Raw genomic sequence first — 25907 nt, 5'->3', positions numbered from 1 at the left:
AAGCGCAAAACCGTTTCCATTTTGCGGAGTAAGCCTTTCTAGTAGATGGCCTTCTGGCCTCCAAAATGACATCCTGTACCTCTTTGGAGAGTAGGGTCTGTTGTGGTGTTAAGGAATTTTCCATGCAGCCAGATTGAGTGTTTTCAGCTGACTGTGAAGAGTTTTGTAGCTGTGCTGAGTCAGGAGAAGAGGCATTAGAGGTAGGGTCCAGGGAGGAGTATGTGTTAGGCTCCTCAGGAGTGGGTACCAGTGTTGTCTTGGCCAATCTGGAGCAATCAGTATCATCTTCGGTCTGTCTGCTCTTGCTTTCAAGAGCACCTTGGGCAGAAGAGGCAAAGGTGGGAAGGCATAAACTGTCCGTGCTGCCCAACTGAAAGAAAGGGCGTCCACTCTCCAGGCCTTTGGATGGAAGGTCCTTGAGCAGAACTTTGTCAATTGATGATTCTGTAGGAGGCAGAGAGATCTATGTCTAGCCTTCCCCATGCTTGGATTATCTTTGTAAACACTTGAGGATGCAACTTCCATTCGTGTGGGTCTGTCATATTTCTGCTTAGATTGTCTGCCAGCGTGTTTTCCAATCCTGGCAGGTACTGTGCTTGAAGCTCGATTTGCCATTCCAGAGCCAAGTTCCAAAGTGACATGGCTAGCCTGCACAGGGGGTATGAATGTGTTCCTCCTTGTTTATGTACCACATTACTGTGGTGTTGTCTGTTCTTATCAATAATTGCCCTGGATGCAGGAGGTCCTTGAAAGCTGTAAATGCATTTATCACTGCTAGCATTTCCTTTTGATTGATGTGAAGGTGCTTTTCCTTTTGGGACCATTTGCCCTGAATGCACCTGTCTGTCATGTGTGCCCCCCAGGCGTAGTCTGAGGCGTCTGTTGTGATGACTTGATTTGCTTGAGGCTTGCAGAATGGTAGACCTGTGTTTGTTTGGCATGCTTGGGCCCACCATAGAAATTCCTGTTGCAAACATGGGATTATTGGTATTATTGTTTCCAAACTGTGGCTGTGTTGAGACCATAGGTTTTTTAGGTACCATTGAAGTTTCCTCATATGCAACTTTGCACATGGGATTAGAAGAATGCAAGATGCCATGAAGCCCAGAGCCTGCAGGATTTTCCTTGCAGTTAGCCTGGTACAATTTGCTAGTATTTTGAAGTACTGAGTTAGTTGCCCCTGTTTTTCTGGCATAAGATAGGCCATCTGGGTGTTTGTGTCCAAGTTGGCACCCAGGAAAGTTATTTTCTGAGATGGTGTTAGCCTGGATTTGTCTGTTGACTGTGTATCCCAGAGAATTCAATAACCATGTTACATAAGCCAGATGTTCCAGAAGTATGTTTGCTGTCCGCTTGGATCAGGCAGTCGTCCAAATAAGGGTAAATTTGCATCCCTTGAAGTCTGCAGTAGGCAATTACTGATGCCAGGCATTTCGTGAATACTCTGGGCGCAGTAGATAAGCCAAAGGGCAATGCAGAGAATTGATAGTGGATTGAACCTGCAAGAAATCTGAGGTATCTTCTGCAGCTTTGTCTGATTGGGACATGCAGGTATGCCTCCTTGAGTTCCAATGTTACCAGCCAAAACTCCTTGCCCAGCATGGGAATAAGCTGCTGTAAGGAGAGCATCTTGAATTTTGGTACGAGTAGAAATGTGTTTAGGATGGATAAGTCCAAAAAGGGTCTCCAGTCGGTTCCCTTCCTTGGTACCAGGAATAGTCTGGAATAAAAACCTTGACCTTGTTCGTGAGTAGGTACCTCTTGAATAGCTTTCATGTCCATGAGCTTTGAAATTTGTATTTGAGCCTCTGCCCTTTGATTGTGTGGCAGGTTCGGCATGCCTCTCATTTTTGGAAGAGTGTGAAAATGAAATCTGTAGCCTCTGTTTATGATGTCCAAGATCCATTTGTCTGTTGTGATAATATGCCAATTTCTTGTAAATAATGCCAGCTTTCCTCCCAAGGGTGCTGCCAGCTGAGACTTGCTTGGCATGAAAAGGGGAAAGTCATTGGTTTTGTTTCCTGTATTGTTGTGCACTGTCTTCGCCACCTCTTGGTGCTGGAGTTTGCCATTGTCTGCCTCTATATGATCCTTGAGATTGTCCTCTGCCCCTTGTGCGCCTGTATCTTCCCTCTTTGGGGTTTGTCCGTGGCTGGAAAGGACCAGTTTTTTGAAGGCCAATTTCTGCTAAAACGTGGTGGTTGAACCTGTAGAAAAGCTTTGACAGTTTGCATAGATTTAGCTTTTTCTTCCATTTTCCGTAGTATCTCCTCAGCATTAGTACCAAATAATACATCCTTTTGTAAAGGAGCATCTAGTAGTTTAGCTTTAACATGATCAGGTAAGGTTTGTTCCCTAAGCCAGGCATGTCTACGAATGACTGATCCTGTAACAGCAGCTCTACTTGAGGCCTCTAGAGCATCATAGCCACATTGTAAGGTGTGTTTACCCACTTGTTCTGCACTATGCATCATATCCTGCAACTCCTTCAAATCTGGTTGTTCAGGTTGTGACATTTTATTCCTTAATTGTGATAACAGAAACTGCTGATATTTAAGCATATGGAACTGACAATTTAAGGCCCTCATGGCTAGGGTGGCCGAGGTATATACCTTTTTTCCCCACCTTTCTAAGGATCTAGACTCTCTTTCGGAAGGTAGTGGATTCTTAGCAGTAGAGGCCTTCATTCCCTTGGGGCCTTGAGAAATGGTTTCAGGGTCAGCATTATGACTTTTGTAAAGAAATTGGTGAGAGTTAGGAACTCTGTAGTACCTATCAGGCTTGACTGGGGCAGGAGGCAGGGAATCCAAATTAAGGCAAGCCTCCGAGTAAACATCATCAAGTATGTCCAAGACAGGAGGAATCACCAGAGGTCTGTGCTGAGGTAGCAAAAGGAATTCCCTAAGTCTTTTCTTGGAATCAGAAAAGTCTTGGCCTTCCCAATGGAAGTGTTCCCTCAAGGTATGCAAGGTTTCTCCAAAAGAAAAATCCTCTGGGGGAGATACAGAAGGAATGGACTGCTCTGCATCAGAATCTTCAAAAGGGGAGTACGAGTGTTCCTCTTCATCAGAATGTTCTGAAATAATGGAGCCCTGGTCAGAAGAGGGAGAATCTTCCTCCACTCTGGGTCTCTTGTCCGGAGGGGGTTGGGAACCCCTGATAAGAGTAATTAAATCCTCAGCCATTTTTAGCATCTGCTTTTTAGGCATGGGGCCTGGAGATGGGCCCTGTGCAACAGGCCTCTTGGGATGCATGGCTGATTTGGACTTAGTAAATGCCTTTATGGAAAAGGAAGATGAGGGTCTAAAGACACCATGGGTGGAAGTGGACCTGTCCACATTAGGAGGCTCAACACTCAGAGTGTCTTCGGTAACTGTAGTCTGGGTATGGGCCGAGGCACCTGCGGTCTCGGTTACAGAAGACACCGCCAGAGAAGTGTCGTCGGTAGTCAGGGGCTGCGTAGGCGCCTCGCTGAGAACCGGACCACGTGTAGCCAGTTTTGGCATGGTGTTGGTGGAGACCGCGGACCTCGCGTGTCGGTCTTTGTCCTTGCGTTTTTTGGACAAACGGTAGTCGGAGTCCCCGACGACATTTTATAATCAAAAGCTTTACCAAAAAAGTGCTGGGCGAACTCCGCCCGACGCTTAATAGTGCGTTTATTGAAAGTAGCGCAAAAGCGACAGCCCGAGACGTCGTGGTCTGGGCCTAAACAAGGTATGCAGAGGGAATGGAAATCCTTATGCGGTATTTGCTTCCCACAAGAAATACAATTGTTAACTTTGTCTGACATCGGTCTGAGGCAAGAAAAGTTTCCCCAACGGGGTACTTAGCTTTAAAGAAGACTTCGGTTTCCAAATTTTCGTAATTTCAGGAGCTGGCCGAACGGCACTTGCGAACTGCTTCTGCTTCGGGCACCACGCGGCAAAAAAGACTGAAGAAAATGGTGTTGGCTGTGTCTTACATACCCCTGTCGCACTGACGTCAGGAAAGATGGCGGCAGCAACCGACGCCGGACCTAGACTTTGGAATTCGGCCGACTGAGGACCCGCCTGATGGCAGAGAACCCATCTGTGATTACTGCAGCTGTATGCACGATGAACATCTGCTGTGACTGAGCAGCTTGGGTGGGAGGTAGTGGTTGACTGAGCATAGAAACACGAGTTTTTCTAGGCGTGGCCTTGCTTTTAGGCCTCAGAGATTCAATGGGCCTGGGTGCGGTTTTGTCTGGAGGCGTGGCAGTTGGCTTTTGTCCCTGTGTCATTCGAAAGGCCTCTTTTGAAGCCGGTGCAAAGCAGCTCCAGAACCACAGGGCTGACACCAGACATTTCAGAAGAAACCTGATCTCGCAGTGTACCAGACTCCAAAAAGGGTCTTGAGAGAGACCTGCAGTGGCTGTACAGCTGTTGTCAGGAGCCGAGTAGGCACCTCACCGAGTTCTGCTGGGCTAGTGGATGGTAGAATGGCTGATTTCAAGTTTGTGTCGTCTGTGTGCCTAACCTGAGGTCTATCCCTTTTCTTTTCAGGGACTGCAACCGTAGACTCACCGGATGCCATTTCGGGCTGGTTAACCTCCCTGAAATGCCTAGCTACAAATTCAGCTCTTCTATGGATGGTCCTAGCGTTAAGCACAGAACAGACTTCTGGGGACGTATTGGCCTTGGCCTAAACAAGTCGCACAGATTATGGAAATCTCAGTGCACAGCACAGACTATTTTTTTGGACATTGGTTAAGTGCAAGAAAAAGATCCCCAACGGGGAACTTGGCTTTAGTAGTTATTCTTCCTCACTCTGGCAACAGCCACTCGCAAACTGCTTCTGCTTTGGGCTCCACGGCAAGAAAGACTATGTAATGGTGTCGGCTGCCTCCCTTTATAGCCCTGACAACCTGTCAGCCTAAGCTGACCTGCAGCCGATGCAGGAGGGATACGATACTCTGGTATTTGGGCTGGCTGAGGACTACCCAAGCAGGGATAACCACAAGTGATAACTGCAACAGTGAAACACAAACAGCAGCTGATGAGGAAGAAATGTAAAGGCTTCCTGGAGAGAGAGAGGGTGAATTTAAGACTTCTCCATATTTCTGTTCAGATACACTAGAAATGCTTTAAGCAGAAAGGGGGGGGGGGTGTGTGTGAAGAGACATCCTAAAGGTACTGACAAGTGCTGAAACTGAGAAAGGTGCTAGGTTTAGAATGGGGCCTCCAAGACCCCTCTTTCCTGGGAACCAGAAATACATTCTGGAATAAAAGCATGTTCAATGCCAATACAAGGGGACAGGTTTGAGGATTCCCTGTTCAAACAGATGCTGCAGAACCAAAAGAAAATTAAGTTGGCAAGGAGGTGGCTGAAGGGAATTCCAAGCATAAAGTAACTGTTTTGGATAACAGTACCCAGGTGTCTGGTTATTTGCTGGCAGACTGGAGTCAACCTAAGCAACACAGGAATCTGTCCAAGGGGAAAGGGAGGCTGGATATCATGGGCAGATTTGTTAGGAAAGGTTTTTGGGCCCCTAGAACTGAAGGTTTTATTTGGGAAAATTTGCTTAGGAACCTTTTGCTCCTGGCACTCTGCACAGGCTACCTTAGGGCAAAAGGTTTAGATGGACAATTCCGCAAACATAGGTTCAAGCAGGGTCAGCCTTAGGTCAAGTGATGCCCTAGGCAAAATCGCTCAACAGCACCCCATATCACCTGGTGCCCCCATCTTGGTCTATTGGCACCAGTGTACTGCAAAAGCACCCCTGCTAAAGTAGCGCTCTAGACCATCACCTAGATTGCCTATGCCTAATACTGGCTATGGGTACAAGGGAAAGCTTTGCTTTAGGTCCTGTACTGCCTTACCCTTATTTTGAAGTTTTAAACAATTCTGCAGCAGAATCAAATATTCTGAATACAGAAATCAAGGTTTGACCTTAATGTCTTTAGGTTAGGCTGGAGACAATTATCTCCTCATGACACGGCCAAACAGCTGCCGCCGGAGACAGTGGCAGCATAAAGTACAGTTGTACACACTTACCATAAATGTAGATATTGAGTGTATTCACTGTTACAGTCATCACCTATGGGTTATCCCTGCTGTGGTAGCCCTCAGTCCGGCCCGAATACCAGAGTCAATGTTTTTCTGCATTGGCTGCTGTCATTTGCTGCCTGATGTCAGGTTGTCAGTGCTATAAAGGAAGGCAGCTGACGCCATTACATCAGTTTTTCTTGCCCTAACCAGTCAGAGGCCCAAGTAAATATGGGAAGGCGGTGCTGGTAGCTAAAAGCCACCATCAGAAAATGTCTCGCTAAAGAAAAATAAGGGGAAAGGAGGGTGGGAAACCAGGACTGCAACAGTGCATAAACATCTACATTTATGGTAAGTGTACCATAAATGTAGATGTTAGAATGTATTCACTGTTGCAGTTATTATATTTGGGTAATCTGCTGGCAGGTTGCCCTCAGTCGGCCTGAATAACAATCTTGGTCCTGCGTCGGTTGCTGTCTCCTCTTCCATGACGTCAGGGGTATAAAACATGCAGCTGACGCCATTTTACTCGGTTTTTCTTGCCCCAGATGTCAGGTGCCCCCCAAATGGGGAGCAAAACTATATATATATATATATATAAAACTAAATATATAAATGCACTTTAGAAAATATAAAATTTATCTTCAACTAAAAGCAAATACACCACAAAAGCTTTTGAGTATAATGAAGGAAAGAAAAGGTACAGAAAGGGGGCTGGCAGGTGGGTAATCCGGACTGCAACAGTGGAATACACTAACATTTACATTTATGGTAAGTGTACACAACTGTACTATGTTCTTCGTGTTTCACTGTTGCAGTCATTACATTTGGGTAGAATCCCAAAGCTATAGATGGGAGGATAGAACTAAACAGCAGTAGGAGCAGCTATAAGGCCCTGCAGGACTGCAGTGGCAAAGCCTGCCCTGGATTTAGAGGAGAGGTAAATGATAATGCTTTGTAAACTTACAAACTGAGCTCCAAGTAGCTTCTATAATGTCTCTGGTAGGTACCACACTGAGAAAAGCTGCTGAAGTAGAGGCAGCCCTGGTGGAATGGAATCCAATTCCCTTAGGCACAGGTTTACCATGGTGCAAGTAGCAGAAACGAATGTAATGGTTTATCCATTTAGAAATAGTCTGCTTTAATATCGCCTTCCCCTCTGATCCTGCAGCAAATGCTACCAGTAGTTGCTCAGACTTTTATAGATTTTGTCCTGTTTAAGTAGAATCTTAGTTGTCTGTGTATATCCAATGAATGCAAAATCCGCTCCCCCTTGTTCTGCGGATTTGGGAAAAAAGTTGGCAGGTGAATGGTATGGTGAAGGATTGGTCCCGAGGGCCACCCTGTCCGGGTAAAAAATAATGAAAGGCTCCACTGCCATGAGAGCCTGTAGTTCTGAAACCCCTCTAGCTGAAGTGATTGCCAAAAGAAAAGCCGTCTTCCAAGAAAGAAATTTTATATCAGCCGTAGCTGCTGGTTCAAAAGAAGGCAGGGTGAGTTTTTTCAGCACAAAATTGAGGTCCCATGTAGGAGTTGGCGCTCTCCTGGGAGGCCTGACATTTTTGGCCCCTCTGAGATGCTGTTTAAGTAGTGGATGAGAAAAGAGGGGAGGCTCTGTGTTGTAATGAGCCAAGATGGCAGATGCATGGATTTTTATTGAAGAAAAAGATAGGCCCTTGTGTCAAGCATATCAGTTAAGTATTGTAAAATCTGAAATATTGGGCTTTGCTGTGTCTATTCCTTGTGCTTGGGTCCAAGCACAGAATCTCTCCCACTTGTCAGCATAAGATTTTCTAGTACTAGGCCTTCTGGCTTCCAAAATGACATCCATCACAGGTTTACTGAGAGATGTGGTTTGAATTAGTTGATTAGCCATGCTGCAAGATTCAGAGTTTGGAGCAGTGTGTGCAAAATTTGATAGTTCTGCTGAGACAATAGATTAGGTGTTTGAGGCAAGTACCATGGAGGAAGGTGTGACATTCCTTAAAAGCAGGTACCAGTGTTGGCGAGGCCAGTCTGGAGCAATTAGAATCATTTTTGTTTTTTCCTGTCTGACTTTTAGTAAGACCTTGGAGAGTAGAGGCAGAGGGGGAAAGGCAGACTGACAGGTTTTTCCAACTGAAGGATGGAGCATTCACTTTCCATGCTTTTTTGTGATGAGTTCTTGTACAGAATTTGTCCAACTGATAGATCTATTTACCTCTCCCCAAAACAATGTCTGGGCTTCCCCATTTCTGTGTTAACATGCTGAAGATTTGTGGATCCAGTCTCCATCTGTGTGGGTCCATAAGATTTCTGCCGAGGTAGTGTGCCAGAGTATTTTGCTTTCCTGGCAGGAATTGGGCTTGAAGATTTATCTGTAAGTCAAGGCTTTGTTCCACAAGGCCATGGCTAGTCTGCATAGGGGGTATGAATGGGTACCCCCCTGCTTGTTTATGTACCACATTACTGTGGTGTTGTCCGTCTTTATCAGTAGTTGTCCTGGATGAAGTAAGTCCTTGAAGGCTGTCAGAGCATTCTTAACAGCTAGCATTTCTTTCTGGTTGAAATGCAGATGCATTTCGTTTGGGCTCCATTTGCCCTGAATGCATCTCCCTGTCAGGTGGGCTCCCCAAGCATAGTCTGATGCATCTGTAGTTAGGGTTTGGGTGGCAGGGGGTACAGTGAATGACAGTCCCTGGTTTTGGTGACATCTCTGCCCACCAAAGAAACTCCTGTTGCAGGCAGGGAATGAGAGGAATCATTGTTTCCAGGCTGTGACAATGTAGACTCCATAAGCTTTTTAGGTACTATTGAAGTTTCCTCATATGCAGTCTCACATATGGAATCAGTAGAATGCAGGATGCCATGAACCCCAAAAGCCTGCAGAATTTGTCTTGTAGATAACTGGGTTTTTGTTGCCATTTGTTTGAAGTATATTGTCAATTGCATTTGTTTGTCTGGCGTGAGGTAAGCCATCTGGGCAGTTGTACTCCAGCATGCACCCAGGAATGTAATTATTTAAATTATTGTATTATGTATTATTAAAAAAAGTATAGTTTATTTTCCTTTTGTATTTTCTTTTTTTGTATTTTTGTATTTCCTCTTTGTAATTTTGCATACGTCTTGGAGCTTTTCTCCTCGGGCCTCTACTGAAAATGGACATATATCCAGTTAGACTAGCCCGGTCAACAAATGTAAAATAAATAAAATAAATATCTGAGAGGGTACCAGTTGTGATTTAGTTTATGGTGTACCCTAGGCATGCCAGAAGCCTTTTTACAAATGCCAGATGTTGAAGAAGAGTGTTCCTTTCCTCTGCCTGAATGAGAATCGTCCAGATAAGGATAAATTTGAATGTTTGTCTGCAGAATGCAATTACTAGTGCCAGGCACTTTGTAAAGACCCTGGGCGCAGTAGATAAGCCAAAGGGCAGTGCAGAGAATTGGTAATGCAAAAAAAACTGCTTTGAAGCTGAGGTATCTTCTGCAAGATTCCCTTATTGGGATATGCAGGTATGCCTCAAGTCTAGAGTTACCAACCAGGCATTCTTGCCTAGCATAGGCAGGAGCTTTTGAAAAGTCAGCATTTTGAATTTTGGAATGTCCAGGAACGTGTTCAGAGTTGACAAGTCCAGTACTGGCCGCCATGATTTGTCTTTTCCGGGTACCAGGAAAAGTCTTGAATAAAATCCTTGTCCTTTTCTGGTACCGGTTGAATAGCCCCCATATCCATGAGGGACTTGACTTGTTTCTGGGCCTTTGCCCACTGGTTTTGTGGAAGATGTGGCCATCTGTTTGGAATTGGCAGAGTATGGAAATGAAATCTGTACCCCTGGGATAATACCCACTTGTCCTGGGTAATTAACTGCCAATTTTGAGCATGAAGTGCTAGTTTGCCGCCCAAGGGGGCTGCCAAAAGATAAGTGCTTGGAGATGGTAGAGGAAAGTCATCGAGACTGCATACAGTAGGGTTGTGCTTTGTTACCTCCAGATTTGGAGGTGGAGGCACCTCATTGCTTTGACCTGTAAGATCCCTGTGATTGATATCTGGAGCCTTTTGAGCACCTGGGTTTACCCCGAGTGGCACTGTTGGACACAGGAAAGGACCAGTTCTTAGTAGGCCAGTGCCTACTGAACCTGGGTGGCTCCACTTGCAAGAAATATTTTACAGTTTGCATAGATTTAGCTTTGTCTTCCATTTTCTTTATACGTCTTCTGCCTTATTACCAAACAGACTGTCATGATGTAAAGGGGTATCCAACAATTTAGCTTTAACATGATCAGGCAGATTTTGCTCCTTGAGCCAGGCATGCCTTCTTATCACTGATCCAGTTATGGCAGCCCTGCAAGAGGCCTCCAAAGAATCAAAACCACATTGCAAAGTATACTTTCCAACCTGTTCTGCTGAATGCAATAAATCCTGTAACTTTATTTTCCACACAATCAGAAATCAACATAATTTTCTGTTTCAGTAAGCCCATAACATGCTGATTTTAAGCATATGAAACTGGCAGTTTAAAGCCCCGATTACCAAGGTTGCAGACGTATAAACCTTCTTATCCCATCTTTCCAGCGCCCTGGAGTCTCTATCAGAAGGGGTAGGATTTTTGGCTGTAGAGGCCTTAACACCCCTGGGACCCTGAGAAATAGTTGGTAGCTTGGTAAAGGTATGGACAGAAGTCCAGGTGGCAGCTTCCAGGATGTACCTGGTGGGAACTCCTGCGAGGAATGCCGTGGAAGTGGAGGCTGCCCTAGTGGAATGGGTTCAAATAGACTTGGGGGGGGGGTTCCCATACAATCTAACAGAAATCTAACAGAAATGGTTACAGTGCGATACCCACTAGGGGAAAGCTGACAAGTACTTGGTCTGTTTCCGTGAAGGGTTTAGTACAGTCCAGACAGTATCCGAGCTGTCTGTGCATGTCTAGTGAGTGCAGAATTTCTCCCCTTGTTTTGAGGGTTAGGAAAGAAGGTGGGTAGACGTATGGCCTGGTTGACTGTTACATTAGATACCACCTTGGGCATAAAGGAGGGATTAGTCCTCAGGGAGACCCTGTCTGGAAGATGAAGGGCTCAATGCCCATCAGTGCCTGAAGTTCTGAAACAATTCTGGCTGAGGTGATAGCTAGGAGAAAAGCATTCTTCCAGGAGAGGCATCTTAGTTCTGCTGAAGCAGCAGGTTCGAATGGTGGTAAGGTTAGTTTTTCCAAAACATAATTCAGGTCCCAGGCTGGAGTGGGTTACGACCTGGGAGGTCTGATATTAGAAGCTCCTCTGAGAAATTGTTTAATCAAAGGATGGGAGAACAGGGGCTGTTCTGTATCAATGAGCTGAAATGGCTGAGGCGTGGCATGGAGAAGGTGAAGCCACTATTAAGTAGCTCAAGTAGATAGGTCAGAATAAGAGGGATGGAAGGTTGTGAGGTACTGCCCCCCTCTGGACTGGCTCCAGAAGCAGAATCTTTTCCATTTTCCTGCGCAAGATTTTCAGGTGCTGGGTCTTCTGGCCTCTGCAATAATGTCTAGGACCCGTTTAACAGGGGCCCCTTGTTTGCCTTTAGAGTATTAGCCATGCTGATAATTTGAGAGTCTGCAAGTCTGGGTGCAGCACTCCCCCCACCTGAGTTGAGGTCTGAGATCAGGAGAAGCTGCCTGGGAGGCTGTAAGGTCAGGATGCACAATAAGGTGTACCGATGCTGTCTGGGCCAAACTGGAGCAATGAGGATGGCCTTTTTAGTCTCCACTTTGACAGCTACCTTGGGAATAAGAGGCAGAGGAGGGAATGTGTACACAAACAGGGTGTTCCAGGGGAAGGTCAAGGCATCCACCTTCCACACTAGGTGGTGATAATCCTGGTACAGAATTTTTTCAGCTGATGGTCGAAGTGCGAAGCAGAGAGATCCACTTCCGGAGTCCCCCACACCAGAGTGGTGTAAAAGTGTTTTTCTGTAGAGCTGCCATTCTTAGGGGTCCAGTAAGTTTCTGCTTACGTGGTCTGCCAGGATGTTGATACCTGGTAGGTATTGGGCTATTAGGTGTAATCCTATGGATGAGGCCGTTCATGGCTAGCCGGCACGGAAAGCAAGACTGGGTCCCCGTTTGCTGATGTACCACATAAATGTAGTGTCTGTTTTGATAAGGAGAACCCCTGGCTTGAGATGGGGTTTGAAGGATGTCAGAGCCTTTTGTATTGCCATCACTTCCTTCTGGTTGATGTGTAAGAGAAGGTGCTGGGCATACCAAAAACCTTGGGTGCACCTGCCTTCTAGGTGAGTGCCCCAAGCTATGTCTGAGGGATCAGTGGTAATGGTCTGCCCAGTTGGATGGAGGGTGAAGAAAAAACCCTTGTTTTAGGTACAGGCCCCTCCCAACCAGAGAAACTCTGTCCTTATAAAGGGGGATCAGAGGGAGAGGTCTCAATGTCGAGGGGGCTGACAGCAAGGGTTCTTTACGTACCACTGAAGCTCTCATGTGAAGTCAGGCCAGAGGAATTAGAAGCATGCAAGATGCCATGTACCCCCAAGGCTTGCAGGAACTTCCTTGCAGTGAGGTGACTTCTGAAGCCAGCTGGGCAAAGTAGAGAAGCAGGAAGCTCTGCTTTTCTGGGGATAGGAAGGTCATTTGGGATGCTGTGTCCAGCAGTGCTCCCAAGAAAAAGATCTTGGAGGGTGTTTGCTTTGACTTCTCATTGATGGTGTACCTTAAGGAGATTAGGAGGTTTTTGACAGAGGTCCTTGAGGAGCTTTTCTTTGCAATCTGCCTGAATGAGGCAGTCATCCAGTTTGGGTTAAAGTACAGTTGTGTACACTTACCATAAATGTAGATGTTAGAGTGTAATCACTGTTGCAGTCATCACATTTGGTTATCTGCTTGCAGTAGCCCTCAGTCAGCCTGATTAACAAAGTCTTAGGTCCTGCGTCGGTTGCTGTCCCTTCTTCCGTTACGTCAGGTCGCCAGGGGTATAAAACATGCAGCTGACACAATTACATCAGTTTTTCTTGCCCCAGATCTCAGAAGCCCCCCTAATGGGAAGCAATTAAAATCTATAAATATACAAGGTTATACCTCCAACAAAAAAGCAAATACACCAAAAAGCTTTTGGAGCATAAAGGAGAGTAGAGGTATAGCCAAGGGGGCTGGAGGGAGGGTAACCAGGACTGCAACAGTGAATACACTCAAACATCTACATTTATGGTAAGTGTACACAACTGTACTATGTGCTTCATGTTTCTCTGTTGCAGTCATTACATTTGGGTAGATTCCCAAAGCTAAGGATGGGAGGAATTTAGATAGCATTAGGACCAGCTATAAGGCCCTGCAAGACTGCAGTGGCAAAGCCAACTCTGGATTTAGAGAAAATTGGGAGATGGTAATACTTCGTGAAAGTATGTACAGAACTCCAGGTAGCAGCTTCTAGGTTGTCCCTGGTAAGGACACACCTGAGAAAGGCTGTAGAGTTAGATGCAGCCCTGGTTGAGTGGGGTCTGATCCCCTGTGGGATAGGTTTTCCATAGTATTTGTAGTAGAAATTAATGCAGTGACCTATCCATTTGGAAATGGTTTGCTTTGAAATAGCCTTCCCCCCTCTGCCCCTGCAGCAAATGCCACTAGCAGTTCAGATTTCCTTTGAGGTTTAGTCCTGTCCAAGTACAATCTAAGTTGTCTGTGTACATCTGAATGCAGTATCTGTTCCCCTTTGTTCTGCGGATTAGAAAAGGTTGGCAAATGAATGGACTGATTAAGGGCCACTCTGGATACCACCTTGGTCATGGAGGGATTGGTCCTGAGGGACACCCTGTCTGCATGAAAGATGATGAAAGGCCCCACTGCCATAAGGGCCTGTAATTCAGATACCCTTCTTGCTGAAGTGATTGCTAAAAGGAAAGCTGTTTGCGAAGAAAAGAATTTAAAGTCTGCAGTAGCAGCTGGCTCAAAAGGAGGAAGAGTTTATCCAATACACACACAAGGTCCCAGGATGGAGTTGGAACTCTCCTGGGTGGTCGTAAATTTTTGGCCACTTTGAGGAACTGCTTGAGCAGTGGATCAGAAGAGGGGATATTCTGTGTTATGAGCTGAAATGGTTGAGGCACGAATTTTGATGGAAAAAGACAGGCAGCTGTAAAGCATCTCAGTTAAGTATTGTAAAATCTGAGGTAAAAATTGGGAACTGCTGTGCTCATCCCTTGAGATTGGTTCCAGGCACAGAATCTTTTCCATATTTTAGCATAAGACTTTCTAGTACTAGGCCTCCTTGCCTCTAAAATATCACTGGTGTACTGAGGGACGGTAAAGGAGACATTAGGTAATTAGCCAGGCTGTTATGTTCAGTGTTTGAAGCTGAGGGTGCAGAATCTGTTTCTCCTGCTGAGAATAGGGTACGGAGTCGGGGGCAGGTGCCATTGGAATGAGTGACACTGCACAAGAGGGGGTACACCAGTGTTGGCGGGGCCAGTCTGGTGCAATCAAAATAGTCCTTGGTTTGTCTTGTTTGATCTTTAGCAGTACTTTGGAGAGCAGAGGAGGAAAGGCATAAACTGATAGGTTTTTCCAGCTGAAGGACAGATCATCCACTTTCCAAGCTTGTTTGTGGGGCGTTCTTGTGCAAAATTTGTCCAATTGATAGTTCTGGGGGGAGGTATCTATATCTGGGCTCCCCCATTTGCTTGTCAACATGTTGAAAATCCTTGGTTCCAGTTTCCACTTGTGTGGGTCGAGGTTTCTGCTTAGTTCGTCTGCCAGTGTATTTAGTTTTCCTGGCAGGAATTGAGCTTATAGATGCACTTGGCAGCTTAGGGCTGTGTTCCACAAAGCCATGGCTAGTCTGCAGAGGGGTTAAGAATGTGTACCCCCCCCCTGCTTGTTTACATACCACATAACAGTGGTGTCAGTCTTTACCATTAGTTGTCCTGGAAGAATGTGGTCCTTGAAGGCTGTCAGAGCATTCTGTACAGCTAACATTTCTTTTTGAATGATATGCAGGTGTATTTGACTTGGGTTCCATTTGCCCTGAATGCACTTCCCTGCCAGGTGAGCCCCCCCCCCCCCCCATGCATAGTCTGATGCATCTGTTAGGGTTTGGCCGGCAGGGGGTGGTGTGAAAGGTAGTCCCTTGTTTTGGTGACAGGCCTCTGCCCAACAAAAGAACTCTAGGCATAGGCAAGGTATGATAGCAATCATTGTTTCTAGATCCTGAGAAGGTTGATACCATAGGCTTTTTAGATACCATTGTAGTTTCCTCATATGCAGTCTTGCATATGGAATTAGAAGAATGCAGTGGCCATGAACCCCAAAGGCTTGTAGCATTTGCCATGCAGATAGCAGGGTTTTGGTGGCCACTTGTTTGAAGTAGGTTGGGCAAATGAATTTGTTTCTCTGGTGTGAGGAAAGCCATCTGGGAAGTTGTATTCAAGCTTGCTCACAGGAATACAATTTGACAGGGTACCAGGTGTGATTTTTCGTTTATGGTGTACCCCAGACAAGTTAGCAGCATTTGTACAAAGGCCAGATGATTCAAAAGTATGTCCTGGCTTTCTGCCCGAATAAGGCAATCGTCCAAGTATGAGTATATTTGAATATTTCTTTGCCTGCAAAATGCAATGACTGGAGCTAGGCACTTTGTGAATACCCTGGGCACAGTAGATAAGTCAAAGGGCAGTGCAGAGAACTGATAGTGCGTGTAGCCTGCTTTGAAGCGTAGGTATCTTCTGCAAGACACCATGATAGGGATGTGCGGGTATGTTTCCTTTAAATCTAGTGTTGCCAACCAGGCGTCTTTGCCTAGCATATGGAGCAACTGTTGAAGAGTCAGCATCTTGAATTTTGGAATCAAAAAGGTGTTTAGAGTAGACAGGTCCAGGATAGGATGCCATGAATTCTCTTTTCTGGGTACCAGGAAAAATCTCGAGTAGAAACCTTGTCCCTTTTCCTCTTCTGGTACCAACTGAATAGCCCCCATGCTAAAGACAGAAAGAATTTGCTTCTTCCCATTGACTTGAGGGTAGATCTGGCCACCCACTTGGTGATGGTAATGTGTGGAAGTGAAATCTGTATCCCTGGGACACTATTTAAAACCCATTTGCCCTAGGTAATGAGTTCCCAGTTCTTTGGATGAAGAGCAACCCCCCCCCCCCAAAGGGTCAGTCAGTTGAGAAGTGCTTGGAAGTTTTAAAAATAAGTCATTGAGACAATTTACCATAGGGGGGAGTTTTATTACTCCCAGATTTGGAAGTGGAGGCGCTTAGTCCTGTGCGCACCCTGGGACTGAAGCCTGGGAGCTCTGCTGGATCTGGGTTTGGACTGAGGTGGTCAGGAAGAGGCAGGAAAGGACCAATTCTTGGAAGGCCAATGCCTACTAAACCTTGGAGGTTGTACTTGTAAAATAAATCTTTAACAGTTTGCATAGATTTAGCTTTTCCTCCATCTTTTTAAGAACTTCTGCCTGGTTGCCAAACAGGCAGTCCTGGCTTAAGGGAGCATCCAGTAATTTCACTTTAACATGATCTGGCAAGGATTGCTGCTTAAGCCAAGCATACCTTCTAAGTACAGACCCAGTTACAGCAGCCCTGCAGGATGCCTCTAGTGAATCAAAACCACATTGCAAAGTGTGTTTTCCAACTTGTTCAGCTGAATGCAGTAAATCCTGTAAATCCTCATTTTCAGCAATCAACATCATTTTCTGTTTAAGCAATCCAATAATATGCTGCTGATACTTTAACATATGAAACTGGCAGTTTAAGGCCCTAATGGCCAAAGTTGCAGAAGTGTATACCCTTCTTACCCCATCTATCCATCGCCCTGGAGACTATCAAAGGGGGGTAAGATTTTTGGCAGTAGTAACTTTAATGCCCTTGGGTCCCTGTGAAATGGTTACAGGATCCGCAGTAGGATTTTTAAAAAGGAACTTGAGTCAGGGACCCTGTAATATCTATTAGGTTTTCTGTGAGCAAGTAGAGTCAGGGGCCAAGCAAGATTCCGAAAAGGTATCATCAACAATGTCTAGTACAGGAGGTATGGCTAAAGGCCTGTGCTGGGCCAGGAGTAAGAAATCGCTAAGCCTCTTTTTAGAATCAGAGAAATTCTGACTTTCCCCAATGAAAATGCTTCCTGAGAGTATGCAAGGTTTCACCAAAAGAGAAATCCTCTTGGGGGGGGAAGCAGAGGAAGTCCTCAGAATCAGAATCCATAGATAGACAAGGGTAAATCCTGGTCATCAGAGGAAACAAAATTCAGAATCCTGGTCAGAAGTATCAAACAAACTCAGTCATCGGTCTTTTAGAGGGGGAAGGCTGGCTTCCCCTAATTAAAGTAATAAGGTCTTCAGCCATTCTTTGTTTTTTTAGGGATAGAGGCCTGACCATGCGGTCTGGGCATCAGTTTTCTAGGCATGGTTCGAGTTTTAGGCCTTGAAGAAGATGGCGTCGGTTTAATAAGCAAGTCAGTAGGCCTGAATACACCCCTCAGAAGCCAGTGCCTGCACAGTGGCTCTGGACCCATCCAAGGTAGAGTCATACGCAGGTTCCACAGTTGAAGCATCTCACTGCATACTGGACTCCGAATGGGTCTCGGTAGAGGCCTGCAATTCTGAAGTAGCAGGTATCAGGGGCTGCGAAAGTGCCTCACGGAGTACCGGCAAACTGGCGACTGGCTTAGAAGCGTCAGCAGCTTTGGACCTAGGTGGCCTGCATATCTTTGCGTTTTTTCAGAATGTCGGTAGTCGGATAGCTTACCGAAGACATCAGGATAACTGAACAGAGCACCAAAATATTTAGAAGCGAAAATATACAGACGATGGACAGTTCGTGGTTTAAATAAGGCACAAAACTGACAGTGAGGTACGTTGTGGTCAGAGCCTAGGCAAGGAATACAGTACGAATGAAAATCTTTGAGGTATCTGCTTTCCACAAGTAATGCAATTATTAACTTTTACTGACATCGGTTTAGTTCAAAAAAAAGTTTCCCCAACGGGGTACTTTTAGTTGAAGACTTCGGTTGTGAAACTCAAAACAAAAATTTCAGGAGTCTGCCCACCAGCACTTGCAAACTGCTTCTGCTTCAGGCACCACATGGCAAGAAAGACTGGTGTAATGGTGTTGGCTGCATGTTTTATATCCCTGACAACCTGACGTCACTGATGAAGGGACAGCAACTGACGCAAGACCCAAGACTTTGTTGATCAGGCCGACCGAGGGCTGCTGCAAGCAGATAATCCAAATATGACTGCAACAGTGAAACACGAAGAGCATCCTGTATATTTTTCTGTCTGCAAAAGGCTATGGCTGGGGGCTAAGCATTTGGTGAACACCATAGTTGCAATAGATAAGCCAAAGGGTAGCGCAGAGTAAGTACAGTTGTGTACACTTAACAAATGTAGATGTTACAGTGTATTCACTGTTGCAGTCATTACAATTGGGTTATCTGCTTGCTGTCTTGGGTCCTGCGTCGGCTGCTGTCCCTTCCGTGATGTCAGGTCATCAGGGGTATAAAAACATGCAGACAACGCCATCACATCAATTTTTTCTTGCCCCAGATGTCAGGTGCCACCCCAGTGGGAAACAATTAAATATATAAACATACAAGGCTATACCTCCAACAAAAAAGCAAATACACCAAAAAGCTTTTAAGCATAGTAAAGGAAAGTAGAGGTATAGCCAAAAGAAGTTAGGGGGCGGGAGGGTAACCAGGACTGCAACAGTGAATACACTCGAACATCTACATTTATGGTAAGTGTACACAACTGTACTATGTTCTTAGTGTTTCACTGTTGCAATCATTACATTTGGGTAGATTCCCAAAGCTAAGGTTGGGAGGAGGAATTTAAGTAGCATTAGGACCAGCTATAAGGCCCGGCAAAACTGCAGTAGCAAAGCCAGCTCTGGACTTAGAGAAAATTGGTAAATGATGCTTGGTGAATGTACACAAGTCCAGGTAGCAGCTTCTAGGATGTCTCTGGGAGGGACTCCTCTGAGAAAGGGCTGTAGAGGTAGATGTAGCCCTGGTAGAGTGGGATCTGATGCGGATAGGTTTTACAAGATGCTCACAGAAGAAATTAATGCAATTGGCTATCCATTTAGAAATGGTTTGCTTTGAATTAGCCTTCCCCCTTTTCCCTGCAGCAAATGTTACCAGCAGTTCAGATTTCGTTTGAGGTTTATTCCTGTCCAAGTAGAATCTAAGTTGTCTGTACACATCTGAGTGCAGTATTCATCCCCCTTTGTTCTGTGGATTAGGAAAGAAGGTTGGAAAATGAATGGACTGATTAAGAGACACACTGGATAACACCTTGGGCATGAAGGAGGGATTAGTTCTGAGGGACACCCTGTCTGTATGAAAGATGAAAGGCTCAAATGCCGTAAGGGCCTATAATTCAAATACTCATCTTCCTGAAGTGATTGCTAAAAGGAATGCAGTTTTCCAAGAAAGAAATTTTAAATCTGCAGTAGCAGCTGGCTCGAAAGGAGGAAGAGTGAGTTTCTCCAAGACAAAGAAAAGGTCCCAGGCCGGAGTTGGACCTTTCCTCGGTGGTCTTAAATTTTTGGCCCCTCTGAGGAACTGCTTGAGCAGTGGGTGAGAGAGGGAAGGATCTGTGTTATGAGCTGAAATGGCTGAGGCATGAATTTTTATGGAGGAAAAGGACAATCCCTTGTGAAGCATCTCAGTTAAGTATTGTAAAATCTGAGGTAAATTGGGCGCTGCTGTGCTCACCCCTATAGATTGGTTCCAGGCACAGAATCTTTTCCACTTCGCAGCACAAGATTTTCTAGTACTAGGTCTCCTTGCCTCTAAAATTATATCCATCACTGGTTTACTGTGGGATGGTAAAGGAGAGATTAGGTAATTAGCCAGGCTGCTAGGTTCAGTGTTTGAAGCCGAGGGTGCAGAATCTGGTTCTTCTGCTGAGACAACAGGGAAGGTGTCTGAGGCAGGTGCCATGGGGCCAACCGTGACATTGTGCAAGAGGGGGTACCAGTGTTGGCATAGACAGTCTGGTGCAATCAAAATCGTCCTTGGCTTGTCCTGTTTGATCTTTAGTAGTACTTTGGAGAGCAGAAGCAGAGGAGGAAATGCAAACCGACAGATTTTTCCAGCTGAAGGACAGAGCATCCACTTTCCAAACTTGTTTGTGGGGAATCATTGTGCAAAATTTGTCCAATGAATAGTTCTGGAGGGAAGCAAACAGGTCTATATCTGGGCTCCCCCATTTACTTGTCAACATGTTGAAAATCCTTGGTTCCAGTTTCCACTCGTGTGAGTCCATGAGGTTTCTGCTTAGTCCGTCTGCCAGTGTACTTAGTTTTCCTGGCAGGAATTGAGCTTGTTGATTCACTTGGTAGCTCAAGGTTGTGTTCCACAATGCCATGGCTAGTTTGCAGAGGGGGTAAGAATGCGTACGCCCCTGCTTATGTACCATAACAGTGGTGTCCGTCTTTACCATTAGTTGTCCTGGAAGAATGTGATCCATGAAGGCTCAGTGCATTCTGTACAGTTAGCATTTCTTTTTGATGGATATGCAGATGCATTTGTCCATTTGCCTTGAATGCACTTCCATGCCAGGTGACCCCCCCCCCCCCCAAGCATAGTCTGATGCATATGTTAGGGTTTGGGCGGCAGGGGGGTTGAGTGATGGAGTCCCTTGTTGTGGATGCAGGCCTCAGCCCAACAAAGGATCTCTGTCCTTAGGCAAGGAATGATCGGAATCCAAGGAATGATCGGAATCACTGTTCCCAGGTTCTGAGAATGTTGACACCAGAGACTTAAGTACCACTGAAGTGTCCGCATACGCAGTCTTTTCATGAGGCAATGAACCCTAGCGTTTTGGCAGTATTTTTCTTGCAGAGAGCTGGGTTTGGGTGGCCAGTAGTTTGAAGTAATTTGTCAAATAAACCTGCTTTTCTGGAGTAAGGAATGCCATCTGGGAAGTTGTGTTCAAGCTTGTCTCAGGAATACAATTTCTTGGCTGTGTACCAGATGTGATTTCTTTTCGTTGATAGTATACCCCAGAGAAGTTAGAAGTCTCTTTACAAATGTCAGGTGGTGAAGTAACAATTCCTGACTGTCCACCTGAATCAGGCTATCTTCCAAGTATGGGTAAATCTGAATGTTGCTCTGCCTAAAATATACAACAGCTGGAGCCAGGCACTTTGTGAATACCCTGGGTGCAGTACATAAGCCAAAGGGAAGTGCAGAGAACTGATAGTGCATAGAGCCTTGCCCGAAACAGATATTTCCTGCAAGATTCCCTTATGGGTATGTACCAATAAGCTCTTAAGTCCTAGTGTAAGCATTTTAAACTTTGGTACCACCAGAAAGGTGTTGAGAATTGACAGATCCAGGATAGGGCGCCAAGACTTTTTTTCTGGGCACCAGAAAGTCTGGAGTAGAAACCCTGTCCCCTTTGCTCTGAGGGAACAGATTCAATAGCCCTGATACTGAGAAGAGAAAGTACTTGCTTTTTGGCCTCTGCCCCCTGGTTTGGGGGAAAGTCTGGCAGTCTGCTAGGGGTTGGCAGTGAATGGAAGTAGAATCTGTATCCCTGGGATACAATGTTTAAGACCCAACAGGGTCCTGGGTAATGTATTCCCATTTTTTGCATGCAGGGCGAGTTTTCCTCCTAGGAGTGCAAGTACTTGGGCATGGCTGGGAAGGATGCAGACGTCACTGTAAACTTTTTCCATAAGAGGGTGGCTTATCACTCCCTGTTTTTGAGGTGGGAGCAATCCTTTGTTTAGATCTGTGCATACCCTGAGACTGTAGTCTTTGTGGTCTGTTGCCCCTGGGTTTGGACTGAAGGCCTGGGAGGGACTGGAAAAGACCAGTTTTTCAAAGGCCAATGCCTACTGAATCTAGGTGGCTGTACCTGTAAGAAATCTTTAACAGTTTGCATAGATTTAGCTTTTTCCTCCACCTTAAGTACTACTGCTTTTGTACCAAACATTCTTGATTTAATGGAGCATCTAGTAATTTTGCTTTGACATGGTCTGGCAAGATTTGTTTCTTCAGCCAAGCATGCCTTCTCAGAACAGACTGACAGCAGCCCTGCAAGATGCTTCCAAGGCATCAAAACCACACTGCAAAGTATGTTTACCATCTTGGTTTGCAGAATGCATCAACTCTTGTAAATCTTTATTTTCTGCACAATAAGGAATCAACATTTTGTTTAATTAGCTCCATAATATGCTGCTGGTACTTCAACATGTGAAACTGGCAATTTAAAGACCTGATAGCAAGAGTTGCAGAGGTATATACCTTCTTAGCCCGTCTAAAGCCCTAGAATCCCTGTCCGAAGGGGTAGGGTTTTTGGCTGTAGTAGCCTTAATACCCTTAGGTCCCTGGGAAATGAACTCTGGACCCACAGTAGGATTTTTAAAGAGAAATTTGCGAGAGTCAGGTTACTCTGTAGTAACAATCAGGCTTTCTAGGAGCTGAAGGTAAAGTATCAGGGGTAAGACAAGTCCATGAAGACATCTACAATATCTAGGACAGGGAGTATAGCTAGAGTCCTGTGCGGAGGCAAGTCTAAAAATTCCCTGAGTCTCTCTTGACTGAGGGTAGTCCTGGCATTCCCAGCAGAAATGCTCTTAGGGTATGCAAGGTTTCACCGAAAGAAAAGTCCTCTGGAGGGGAGGCAGTGAGAATGGAATCCTCTGCATATGAATCCTCATAGGTGGAAAAGGGTATGTGTTGGTAATCAGAGGGGTCAGAGTCATCAGACTCATTGTCTGTAGAATCCAAAGGAAAATCAATTCTTTGCCTTTAAGAGGGGGAATGCTGGCTTCCCCTAATTGAAGTAATAAGGTCTTCAGCCATTCTAAGCATTTGTTTGAAGCATGGGAGCTTGGGAATGCACTTTGGTCGGTTTCAGTGCGAACCCTGGGCCTGAGAAATTCAGTAGTTTTAGGCAAAAATGAAGTAGTTGGTTTAATATGAACATTGGAAGGTCTGAACATACCCTCAGAAGCCGGTGCCTGCACAGCAGCTCTGGATCCATCCAAGGTAGAGACATCCGCAGGTTCCATAGTCGAAGCATCTCATGGCATACCAGACTCCGAACGGGTCTCAGTAGAGGCCTGTGAATCTGTAGAAGTGGGCATCAGGGGCTGCAAAAGCACCTCACTGAGTACCGGCAGACTGGCAACTAGCGTAACGGAAGTGTCACTGGCAGTTTTGTACCTATGCAGTCTGTCTTTATCCTTACGTTTTTTCAGAAGATTTGTAGTCTGAAGGCTTAAAGCCATTTCGGAATACAGAGAACGAGAGCAAAAGAATTTAGCGACAAAAATAGCTCGATGATGAATAGTCCAGGCATTGAAGAAGGCAAAAAAACAGAGTGAGGAATGTAGTGGTCTGGGCCTAAGCAGGTAAGCAAGAATGAAAATCTGAGGCATTTGCTTTCCACAGGCAAAATAATTGTTAACTCTGACATCTGTTAGAGCAAGAAAAATGGATGCCCAACAGGGTACTTAGCTTTAGAAGACTTCAGGTTTGAAACTAGAACAATGAAAATTTCAGGTAGCGGCCGAACGGCACTTGCCAACTGCTGCTTTGGGCTCCCGCACAAAGAAAAGCTGATGTAATGGTGCCGAATGCATGTTTTATACCCCTGACATCATGGAAGAGGAGACAGCATCCTACTCAGAAATCCCAAGACTCTGGTATTCAGACCAACTGAAGGCTACCTGCAGGCAGATAACCCTAGGGTGATGACTGCAACAGTGAAACGTGAACATCCTCCCTCCTAGTTTTTGGTGAGCGAAAACAGGGCAGAGAGGGGAGTCGGTTTTTGCCTTAGAGAGATGGCTTAGAATTTCCTGCCTTTGGAGCAGAAGTGGTCCATTTGGTTCTCTGCTGTCTCTGGGATAGGTGTTTGGGTGATCTGCCCCTGTGGGGCTTACCTTGCCCCTGTCTAATAGGTGCAGGAAAGGACCAGTGTAGAGGGAAAATTCCTGCTGAACCTAGGTTGTACCTGAAGGAAATCTTTACCATTTGCGTAGATTTTGCTTAGTCTTCCATTTTTAAGCACCTCTTCTGCCTTTACTCCAAACAAGCAGTCTCTTAATCCAAGGGTGCATCAAGTAATGCAGATTTGACATGATCAGGGAGAGGTTGTTCAACCATGCACATCTAATGACAGATCCTGACACTGCTGCCCCTGCTTGAGGCTTCTAGGGTGTCATATCCACAGTGTAATGAGAGTTTGGCCATTTGACAAGCAGAGCGCAGTAAATCTGCTCTTTTGAACTGGCACAGTCAGGAAAGGTAGAAATCTTTTGTTTTAATACTTCCAAAGTGTGCTGACATTTTAACATGTGGAACTGACAGTTGAGTGCTCGGATAGCTAACGTCGCAGGTGTATACATTTTTACCCCATCTGTCCAAAACTCTGGAGTCCTTGTCAGAATAGGATTCTTTGCAGAACTACCCTTAGCTCCTTTTGGCCCCTGTGTAATGACTTCTGGGTCTGCAGCAGGATTTTTGTACAGATATTTGTGAGAACCAAGTACTCTAATACCAGTCAGGTTTTCTAGGAGCAGGTGGGAGGGCATCAGGATCTAAGCTGGATTCACGGAAGATAGACCACTGCCAAGATTGGAGGGATGGCCAAGGCTCTGTGCTGGGACAGGTCTAGAAACTTGGCATTTTCTTAGACCAAGGGCAGTCCTGGGATTCCCAGTGGAAATGTTCTGAGAGTATGAAGGGTTTTCCCAAAGGAAAGATCTTTTGGTGGGAGGCAGAAGAAATGGATTCCTCTGTATCTGAATCCTCAAGCAGTCAGAGGTCGTTCCTCTTCAAAATCTGAATAACCAGACTCCTCAGAATCCTGTTCGGTCAGTATTTCAGGAGAAGGGTCTCTCTTCCTTTTAGAAGTTGGACTACCCCTGATAAGGGAGATAAAATCCTCCGCCATTTTAAGCATTTGAGCTTGGGGTGGTGGAGCAGAAGTAAAAAGGTGGCTAGAGGTAGTTTTCCTAGGAGTGGTTTTGCTCCAAGCCTAAGAGTATCCATCAGTCTGAGAGAAACAGTAGTCAAAGTAGTCTGTTTTTGTCTAGACTTGGAAGTGCGAAAAACCTCCTCTGAAGACGGTTCCTATGTAGCAGATTCAGACCCAACCCAGGCAGAGACAAGGGCTTGAAAGATGATTTCTGCGGCATACCAGACTCAAAAGGGTCTCAGGAGAGGCCTATGAAGGTATCTAATCGGGGCACCAGGGGTTGCAAAGGCACCTCACTGAATTCCTGTGATCCGACGACCAGTTCAGCAGTAGAGTCGTTGGAAGGCTTGTGTGGTCTATCTTTATCCTCTTTTTTTGGAATGTCTACAGATTATTGGCTGACTGACCCAATTTCAGAATGCAAAGATTGAAGATGAAAATATCTGTCTACAATAAGAGCTCTATGATGAATGGTTCTCACATTAAAGAGGGCACAGAACCGGCAATAGGGGACATAAGGATCCCCACTGGGGTACTTCGCTTTAGACTTTCAGCTGTAATTCAAACTCTGGTAGCAACCAACCGGCACTTGTGAAATGCTTCTGCTACAGGCACCACGGCAAGAAAGACTGATGTAATGGCACTAGCCACCTTCCTTTACAGCACTGACGACCCGTCACCCAGCAAGCAACAGCAGCAGATGCAGAAAAAACAGCCTCTGGTATTCAGGCCAGCTGAGGGGTACCACAGCAGGGATAACCCACAAGTGATGACTGCAACAGTGAAACATGAACATCTGCATTTAATGGAACAGTGAGCCACCTGCAAGGTTGGCCAAGAGAAACAGCTGAAGTCTTATTGTCCAAATCAGGCATAGTCAAACCCCCACAAGATGGGAAAGAGTTAGGATGCATCTTATGTGGGCCTGACAATTAGTGGTACTGAAGGCCAAAGTAGCAGAAATATACAATCCTCCCATACCATAACTGCCCTCAT

The sequence above is a fragment of the Protopterus annectens genome, chromosome 4.part1 (assembly GCF_019279795.1).
Source record: "Protopterus annectens isolate FY-2018-M chromosome 4.part1, PAN1.0, whole genome shotgun sequence".
Classification (NCBI taxonomy): Eukaryota; Metazoa; Chordata; order Ceratodontiformes; family Protopteridae; genus Protopterus; species Protopterus annectens.
The sequence above is the reverse complement of the archived record's forward strand: the minus strand, read 5'-3'. Positions refer to the sequence as shown.